The following is a 10,172-nucleotide window of genomic DNA, read 5'->3' on the forward strand; positions in this document are numbered from 1 at the left end:
TATGTACACAACAATATTAAATGTTGTTAAACACTGCAAGAGGGTGAAGCAAAGTAAAACTACCTATCTAGTCAAGTTTAAATGAGGCCGGAAGCAACGAACAACAATTCCGGTAAATCCCCATATGCATATATTAGGTTTGGTACTGTTCTGCCCTAAACACAATTTTAGAGTTGTTAAACATGCAAAGTAAAGCCATCATGATAAACTAGGCATTTTTCTACCCCATTTACATATAAAGTTTATTAGATTTGGAGCTACGGTTATTAAGTTATGAAATAAAGCATTTTAGCATGGCATAGGAGCAAATTTAAACAAACAACATTTTAAACATCTCAAACATGCATGAAAGTTGGATATTGTGAAACTAGATGAAATTTTAATCAGGTTACATATATAAATTGTTTAGATCCGATGCACGGTTGTGAAGTTATTAAATGAATGATCATGAAGTGGTTTTCTGCAAAACAACCGTCTCAGGAATATTAGCTAAATTCGTCTCGAGGAAAAAAAATACTACATGGGCCGAATCCTGTTGGCCCAACAGGAAGAGGGGATTTGGAGGGCCGCTCACATCGGCCTTGAGGCCGAATCCGGCTGGCGCTGTGGAACTGGGCCGGGGCGAACTGGCCTTGGCGGTGGAGGCCCATGGCGAAGACGAGACAGGGGAGCGCTGGCGCGGTCGTCGTCCTCCCCACGATGCAAGCCGAGCCGGTGGTGTGGTTCTTCGACGAGGGCAGCATGGGATGAAGCGGAGGCCGGGGATCAGAGCGGGAGGCGGATCCGGGGCGGGGGACACCAGATCCGGCGAATCCGGACGACGCCGGAAGCTGGGCGGCAGCGAGGAACTCCGAGCTGCGGCGCTGTGTATGACCAGAGAGAGAGCAAGCTATAAGGGAAGGAGGAATAGAAACAGAGGAAGGGAGGAGCTGGCGGCCGGGAACGTGACCTGGGCGACGTCACGGAGTAGGGGTCGCCGACGATGCGGTGGGCTCCGGTGGCCGGCGGGCCTTGCGGGAGCATCGAGCAGCGGCCTCCCTCCCGATCCAGATCGGATCGAGGGGGTGCAGCGGGAGCGAGCAGGCGCTGACTCGGGATCAGGCGCAGATGGGCTTCCAGGGCCCCGATCTGGGTTCCACGGGCCCTACGCGAGGTGGGAGGCAGGCAGGGGCGCGTGGCGCGAGGGGAGTGGAGGAGGCTAGCTGGCGGTGACTGCGTAGCCAATGACCACGCGCCAAGTGGCAAGGTGGAGGTGGAGGGCGCTGGAAAACGAGGAGGAGGTGGATGGATCTGGATGGTGGCGCGGTTTTTGAGGGGGACGCGGCGGCTAAGGGTAGGAGAAGGCTAGGGGCACCCGAAATGGCAAGGGGGGCTTCTTAAATAGGCAGCGGTCTAGGGTTAGGGGTTTTCATCCGTTTTCGGACCCTCGGATCGCGATCGGACGGCTCCAGGCACGAGGAGGAGTAGGCTGGGCCTAGGTGGGCTGTGTAGATGGGCTAGAGAGGAAAGAGAGGGAAAGCCCGGCAACAGTTTTCGGAGACCGAAAACGTCCGACGTTAGACCAGCTATACTGCCACTATAGTTATCCGTTGGGGCGTCAAACGGACTCTGAACGCGATGAAACTTGACAGGCGGTCTATCTACACTATAATAAGACCGCACGCCAACCTTCAACCCATTCCGAGAACATTTTACGGCCACTTATAAAATAATATTTCGGACATGCCGCTGGCGCGTGCAAGTGTGTCTGGGCTCAGAACGGACAACAAAGAGAACGAGGAGGCCGGGACGGATGCAAGTTTTGAAAACATGATGATGCAATGCACATGATGACATGATAAGATGCAACACGCAAGAAGAAGACAAGCCAACAACAGCAAATAAGCGGAGGACACCTGGCCCATCGGTCTCGGGGTGTCACATTGGAACTCTAGGAAAAGAAAGATGAACAAATGAGATCAAGAATTTTGATGAACCTCTGGAATAAGGAATTAATCACTTGGATGAACAAGAATAATAATTACGTTATGCATATCCTTCACCAATTAAAATTGATGACAACCAACGGATTTGGCACACTACTTATTCTCGTAGAAAAAGATTAAGAGAGATATAACATAAACTTGAGAAGGACTTCGACGGTCCACCGGGAGGATTGAATCAACGAATAAATCGATATGATAACCCAATAATAGAACTCTTGAACGAACCACCGTATGAATTGAAAATGAACGAAGTAAAGGGATGAATCACCAGGCAAGAATTGTGAAATGAAGGAAGATACTTGAGACAATCTAGATACATGAGAACGAAGAGATCACGAACTGATTATAGATCACTTGAACGATGCACCGGTAAGATTGGAGAATGATAACTGAAAGCTGGAATGAATATACCTGAATTGATGGACTCCGGATAACAAACTGAGAAGACTCTTGAATTGCTCCGGATATGTGAAAAGAATTCTCACGATCAAAACAATTACGAGAGGATGGCAACAAGCTAGAATCACGAATCTTGAAGAGAATGGAGCAAGATTAAAGAGAAACTCTTCTTCGGTCTTCAAAATCTGAGAATGACGACGAGAAACACCACCATGAATTATTTAGACACTCTAGAATGAAGAATGGAAAGGTTGAGCCAACGATGAAAAGAATTTGAAAGATCTTGGAGAAACCTTCTGACTGATGAAAATTCATTCTTATGTCACACTTCGAAAAGAAATTTGAGGATAGCTCCGGGAAAATAAAAAGAGTCAGGTAAGATCCTGGGGAACAAACCTGTGGGTTAGGGCCCACTCAAGAGAAACACCGTTGAACGATTACTTGAAAAGGAGAATGCACCGGTTGAATTAAATGCCTTGAATGAGATAACATCCTCGAAATAGCTTGAATGAAAGCAGAGTGGAAACACGAATCTTCGAGATATCTTCAGCACTCCGGAACAAATGAATAACGAAAAGTTAATGATTGAGAGGTGCACCGGCAAGAGAAGACATTTAAAATGAGGAGGGGATATGATCAACAAAGCTTGAATTGGATCCACCAAAGAAGAAAAAGAACGAATAAAGATGAACTTGAGGCTCCGTTAGTATCTTCATGAGCATCACCGGATAAGAACATTGACGGAAAAGAATGGCGAGACTTCACATGAATAAAAGGATACTTGATTTAGAAATCTGAGTCCTTGAACAAAAAAGGGGTGGGAGGGAGGGAAAAACAAAGGCAACTTGGAGACGGACGAAACAAACACCGTTGAGAAGAACTGATAATTGATCTAGCTGATGTTGAAATGATCAGAACCACTTGAAGAGAAAACACGCCGGTTGAAAAGGATTGACATGACAATCTCGATTATCATGAGGGATTAGTGTTCACATCGGGGTATGAGAGCACCGCCTAGGAAAAGGTATGGAATCAACATTTGACTTCGAAGCAACTCGAATACCACAACTCAAAACAAAACAAAGGATTGGCTTGCAGAATAAGCCGGAACAAACATATGATAGAGATTTTGTCCGAAGTTTTCGTGGTGGGGCCTACACGGGCTCGATCGTACAGCACCATCATGTACAAGGCAGTGCACATGACATACGAAGCGTCCCTGAGTCGGCATAGCCAAGGACTCTTTAAGACACAACGAGACCACTATAAAACCAACCGTGGATAGGAGGACCACTAGACGTCGAACCCCAATTTCATATCATACATCTGTCGGAAAGATATCCTAGGAGCTACTTGAATTCCCACTTATAAACTCCCGAAACTTTCCGGTTATGCAATCAGGTGTTGGGGATACAGGGGAAGCATAATATCTCACCCAAAACTAACAAATCCTACATCCAGCTGTATCCATCCTTCAACACATAACCAAGAAACCTTCGGAAATTGTCTACCTCAACCTTCGAAAAGCATCCGTTATACGATTTATGGCAATAGTCTTGAACTCCCGCCCCAGTACTGGGTGGCGTCGAGGTTATCTCACCAACAACTGCATAAAAGAGATTTTTGATGTCGGCGAAACTAAACTCAGATATTCCAGAACTGCAACGATAAAATTGTGACGACAATACCTCGGAGCTCAACTCCCCGGGACACTGCCACAACCCCTAAATGTCAGGAGGCACCAAGAACAATGTTCTCGTCACAAAACCATCGAAACAATTCCAAGATACCCGCGTGATCCTAAATTTTTTTTAGTGAAATTTGAGAAGAGAAGAGTCAAAACTCTACGTCAGGATGCCTCACCAGAGCGACGAAGGGACTAAGGAGTAAAAAGAAGTCCTAACTCTCCGATATATATAATTCCTAAATGACTCAAAACATTTCTAGACTCAATAACGCCAGCGATTCGATCAAGCAGGGGGCTCCTAAGGTCGGGGAAGGCTCTGATTACCAACTTGTAACGCCCTCGATGCGGCTATATCTCCCACGTGTCGAAGCACGACTTAGAGGCATAACCGCATTGAAAGCAATGTCGCAAGTGAGGTAATCTACACACAACCCATGTAAATAAGTAAAGGGGAAAAGATACATAGTTGGCTTACAATCGCCACTTCACACAATACATGAATAAAGCATTACATCATCCAGATACAATCAGGGTCCGACTACGGAACAAAAGAAAAAGAAGACTACCCCAAATGCTACACAGATCCCCGATCGACCCCAACTGGGCTTCACTAGTGATCAACTAGAACGAAACAACACAAAGGACAAGATCTTCATAGAGCTCCTCCTTGAGCTTGGTTGCTTCATCTGCACGATTCAACGGCACCTGTAAGCTGGTTTTGGAAGTATCTGTGAGTCACGGGGACTCGGCAATCTCACACCCTCGCGATCAAGACTATTTAAGCTTATAGAAAGGGTAAAAGGTATGAGGTGGAGCTGCAGCAAGCGACTAGCATATATGGTGGCTAACATATGCAAATGAGAGTGAGAAGAGAAGGCAAAAGCACGGTCGATGAACTATGATCAAGAAGTGATCCTAGAACAACCTACGTCAAGCATTACTCCAACACCGTGTTCACTTCCCGGACTCCGCCGAGAAGAGACCATCACGGTTACACATGCGGTTGATGCATTTTAATTAGGGTCAACTTCAGGTTTTCTACAACCAGACATTAACAAATTCCCATCTGCCCATAACCGTGGGCATGGCTTTCAAAAGTTCAAATCCCTGCCGGGGAGTCCCAACTTAGCCCATCACAAGCTCTCACGGTCAACGAAGGATATTCCTTCTAGCAGGAAGGCCCGATCAGACTCGGAATCCCGGTTACAAGACATCTCGACAATGGTAAAACAAGTCCAGCAACACCGCCCGAATGTGCCGACAAATCCCGATAGGAGCTGGACATATCTCGTTCTCAGGGCACACTCAGATGAGACTAGCTACGAGTAAAACCAACCCTCAAGTTTCCCCGAGGTGGCCCCGCAGGCAGCTCAGTTCGGACCAACACTCAGAGGAGCACTCGCCCGGGGGGGTTAAAATAAAGATGACCCTTGAGTCCGCGAAACCCAAGGGAAAAAGAGGCTAGGTGGCGAATGGTAAAACCAATGTTGGGCATTTCTGGAGGAGTTTTATTCAAGGCGAACTGTCAAGGGGTTCCCATTATAACCCAACCGTGTAAGGAACGCAAAATCCGGTAACATAACACCGATATGACGGAAACTAGGGCGGCAAGAGTGGAACAAAACACCAGGCATAAGGTCGAGCCTTCCACACTTTACCAAGTATATAGATGCATTAATTAAATAAGAGGTATTGTGATATCCCAACAAAATATCCATGTTCCAACATGGAACAAGCTCCAATCTTCACCTACAACTAACAACGCTATAAGAGGGGCTGAGCAAAGCGGTAACATAGCCAAACAACGGTTTGCTAGGACAAGGTGGGTTAGAGGCTTGGCTTAACAATATGGGGGGCATGATAAGCAAGTGGTAGGTATCACAGCATAGGCATAGCAAAAGAGCGAGCAACTAGCAAGCAAAGATAGAAGTGATTTCGAGGGTATGGTCATCTTGCCTGAAATCCCGCAAGGAAGAAGAACGAGTCCATGAAGAAGACAAAGGACGTAGTCGAACGGATCCTCACAAACACGACGTTATCGGAAACAACCCGAAGAAGCACACCGGAAAGAAGCAAACAACATAGTAAACAACCACCACATAATCATGGCATGATGCTCAATCAAATATGATGCATGTCCGGTTTAAAGAGGCATGGCATGGCAAAATGCACAAGCAATCCTACAAATTAAGTGGAGCTCAATATGGAACGGGATGCATATTGACGGAACACCACATTCGAGTTACTTAGTTCGATCTCGTTTATGTATCCAACAAGATTAAATGTTGTTAGCATGGCAAGAGGGTGAAGCAAAGCAAAACTACCTATCTAGTCAAGTTTAGAAGAGGCCGGGAACAACGAACAGAAATTCCGGTAAATCCCCATATGTATATATTAGGTTTGGTGCTGTTCTGCCCTAAACCATATTTTATAGTTGTTAAACATGCAAAGTGAGGCCACCATGTTAAACTAGGCATTTTTCTACCCCATTTACATATAAAGTTTGTTAGGTTTGGAGCTACGGTTATTTAGTTATGAAATAAAGCATTTTAGCATGGCATTTAAGCAAATTTACTCAAACAGCATTTTAAACATTTTAAACATGGATGAAAATGGCATATTATTAAACTAGACAAAATTTTAAGCAACTTTCATATAAGGTTTGTTTTAAATCGATGCACGGTTGTGAAGTTATTATATGCATGAAGTGCAAGGGTTTTCCTGCAAAACTGCAGTCTCAGGTTTAATTGCTAAAATCGCAGATAAGGGAAAAAATACATCAGGCCGAATCTACAGGCTGCTGGGGCACTCACCATGGGCTGAGGCCCATGAGTTGGAGGGGAGGCCGCTGGGCCTGATGCATGCTGCGGTTGCGGCCCGGGCCTTGGTGGGCAGGAGGAGGCCCACGCACGGCATGGTCAACGAGCGGGCGAGCGGGCGCGCTCGATCCTGAACCGCTGCTCGAAGCAAGGGAAGGAGAGGTCGGGCGCTGGCCTGGCACGGATGGGACAGGAAGCAGGGCGAGGCGGTGCTGCTTGATGGGAGGTTCGACGATATGGGGCCTGCAGGCGGCGCAGGGCGGCGGAATCCACCGGATCTGACAAGGGAAGCCGGTTCCTGATGGTGGGAGTCGAACAAGACGACGACGTCTCTGTTCCTGTGAAGAAATACAGCGAGCAAAAGTTCAGAGGGGAGAGACAGGGAGAAGAAACGGGGAAGAAAGGAGGGAAGAATGGGTGCGGCTTGGCTGACCGGAGCTTCACTAGAGGCGTGCGGGCACGGCGGCACTGCCGGAGGAGATGCAGACAACGGGGAGGGTTCGTGGTGACGGTAGCGAGGGCGATGCAGCACGAGGACGGCGACATCAAAGTCCTGTCCATGGCGGCAGAGAGGGAGTAGATGTTGGGGAACGTAGTAATTTCAAAATTTTCCTACGGACACGCAAGATCATGGTGATGCATAGCAACGAGAGGGGAGAGTGTGATCTACGTACCCTTGTAGATCGACAACGGAAGCGTTTGGTTGATGTAGTCGTACGTCTCCACGGCCCGACCGATCAAGCACCGAAACTACGGCACCTCCGAGTTCTAGCACACGTTCAGCTCAATGACGATCCCCGGACTCCGATCCAGCAAAGTGTCGGGGAAGAGTTCCGTCAGCACGACGGCGTGGTGACGATCTTGATGTACTACTGTCGCAGGGCTTTGCCTAAGCACCGCTACAATATTATCGAGGACTATGGTGGCAGGGGGCGCCGCACACGGCTAAAAATATGATCACGTGGATCAACTTGTGTATCTATGGGGTTTCCCCTGCCCCCGTATATAAAGGAGTGGAGGAGGGGAGGGCCGGCCCTCTCTATGGCGCGCCTAGGGGAGTCCTACTCCCACCGGGAGTAGGATTCCCCTTTCCTAGTCCAACTAGGAGTCCTTCCATGTAGTAGGAGTAAGAAACAAGGAAGGGCGCAGCCCCTCCCCCTAGTCCAATTCGGACTAGGCCTTGGGGGGGCGCGCGGCCTGCCCTAGGCAGCCCCTCTCTCTTTCCCGTATGGCCCAATAAGGCCCAATACTTCTCCCGGCGAATTCCCGTAACTCTCCGGTACTCCGAAAAATACTCGAATCACTCGGAACCTTTCCGATGTCCGAATATAGTCGTCCAATATATCGATTTTTACGTCTCGACCATTTCGAGACTCCTCGTCATGTCCCCGATCTCATCCGGGACTCCGAACTCCTTCGGTACATCAAAACTCATAAACTCATAATATAACTGTCATCGAAACCTTAAGCGTGCGGACCCTATGGGTTCGAGAACAATGTAGACATGACCGAGACACATCTCTAGTCAATAACCAATAGCAGGACCTGGATGTCCATATTGGCTCCTACATATTCTATGAAGATCTTTATCGGTCAGACCGCATAACAACATACGTTGTTCCCTTTTTCATCGGTATGTTACTTGCCCGAGATTCGATCGTCGGTATCTCAATACCTAGTTCAATCTCGTTACCGGCAAGTCTCTTTACTCGTTCCGTAATACATCATCTCACAACTAACTCATTAGTTGCAATGCTTGCAAGGCTTATGTGATGTGCATTACCGAGAGGGCCCAGAGATACCTCTCCGACAATCGGAGTGACAAATCCTAATCTCGAAATACGCCAACCCAACATGTACCTTTGGAGACACCTGTAGAGCACCTTTATAATCACCCAGTTACGTTGTGACGTTTGGTAGCACACAAAGTGTTCCTCCGGTAAACGGGAGTTGCATAATCTCATAGTCATAGGAACATGTATAAGTCATGAAGAAAGCAATAGCAACATACTAAACGATCAGGTGCTAAGCTAATGGAATGGGTCATGTCAATCAGATCATTCACCTAATGATGTGATCCCGTTAATCAAATAACAACTCTTTGTCCATGGTTAGGAAACATAACCATCTTTGATTAACGAGCTAGTCAAGTAGAGGCATACTAGTGACACTCTGTTTGTCTATGTATTCACACATGTATTATGTTTCCGGTTAATACAATTCTAGCATGAATAATAAACATTTATCATGATATAAGGAAATAAATAATAACTTTATTATTGCCTCTAGGGCAAATTTCCTTCAGTCTCCCACTTGCACTAGTCAATAATCTAGATCACATCGCCATGTGATTTAACATCAATAGTTCACATCTTTATGTGTTTGGTTCACATCTCCATGTGATTAACACCCAAAGGGTTTACTAGATTCAATAATCTAGTTCACATCGCTATGTGATTAAGACCCAAAAAGTGATCATGTTTTGCTTGTGAGAGAAGTTTAGTCAACGGGTCTGCCAGATTCAGATCCGCATGTATTTTGCAAATTTCTATGTCAACAATGCTCTGCATGGAGCTACTCTAGCTAATTGCTCCCACTTTCAATATGTATCCAGATTGAGACTTAGAGTCATCTGGATCAGTGTCAAAACTTGCATCAACGTAACCCTTTACGACGAACCTTTTGTCACCTCCGTAATCGAGAAACATATCCTTATTCCAGTAAGGATAATTTTGACCGTTGTCCATTGATCTACTCCTAGATCACTATTGTACTCCCTCTCTTAACACAGTGTATGGTATACAATAGATCTGGTACACAGCATGGCATACTTTATAAAACCTATGACTGAGGCATAGCGAATGACTTTCATTCTCTTTCTATCTTCTGCCGTGGTCGGGCTTTGAGTCTTACTCAACTTCACACCTTGTAACATAGGCAAGAAACTTTTTCTTTGACTGTTCCATTTTGAACTACTTCAAAATCTTGCCAAGGTATGTACTCATTGAAAAAACTTATCAAGCGTCTTGATCTATCTCTATAGATCTTGATACTCAATATGTAAGCAGCTTCACCGAGGTCTTTCTTTGAAAAACTCCTTTCAAACATTCCTTTATGCTTTGCAGAATAATTCTACATTATCTCCGATCAACAATATGTCTTTCACATATACTTTATCAGAAATGTTGTAGTGCTCCCACTCACTTTCTTGTAAATACAGGCTTCACCGCAAGTATGTATAAAACTATATGCTCTGATCAACTTATCAAAGCGTATATTCCA

Source organism: Triticum aestivum, chromosome 3A, assembly GCF_018294505.1.
Source record: "Triticum aestivum cultivar Chinese Spring chromosome 3A, IWGSC CS RefSeq v2.1, whole genome shotgun sequence".
NCBI lineage: Eukaryota > Viridiplantae > Streptophyta > Magnoliopsida > Poales > Poaceae > Triticum > Triticum aestivum.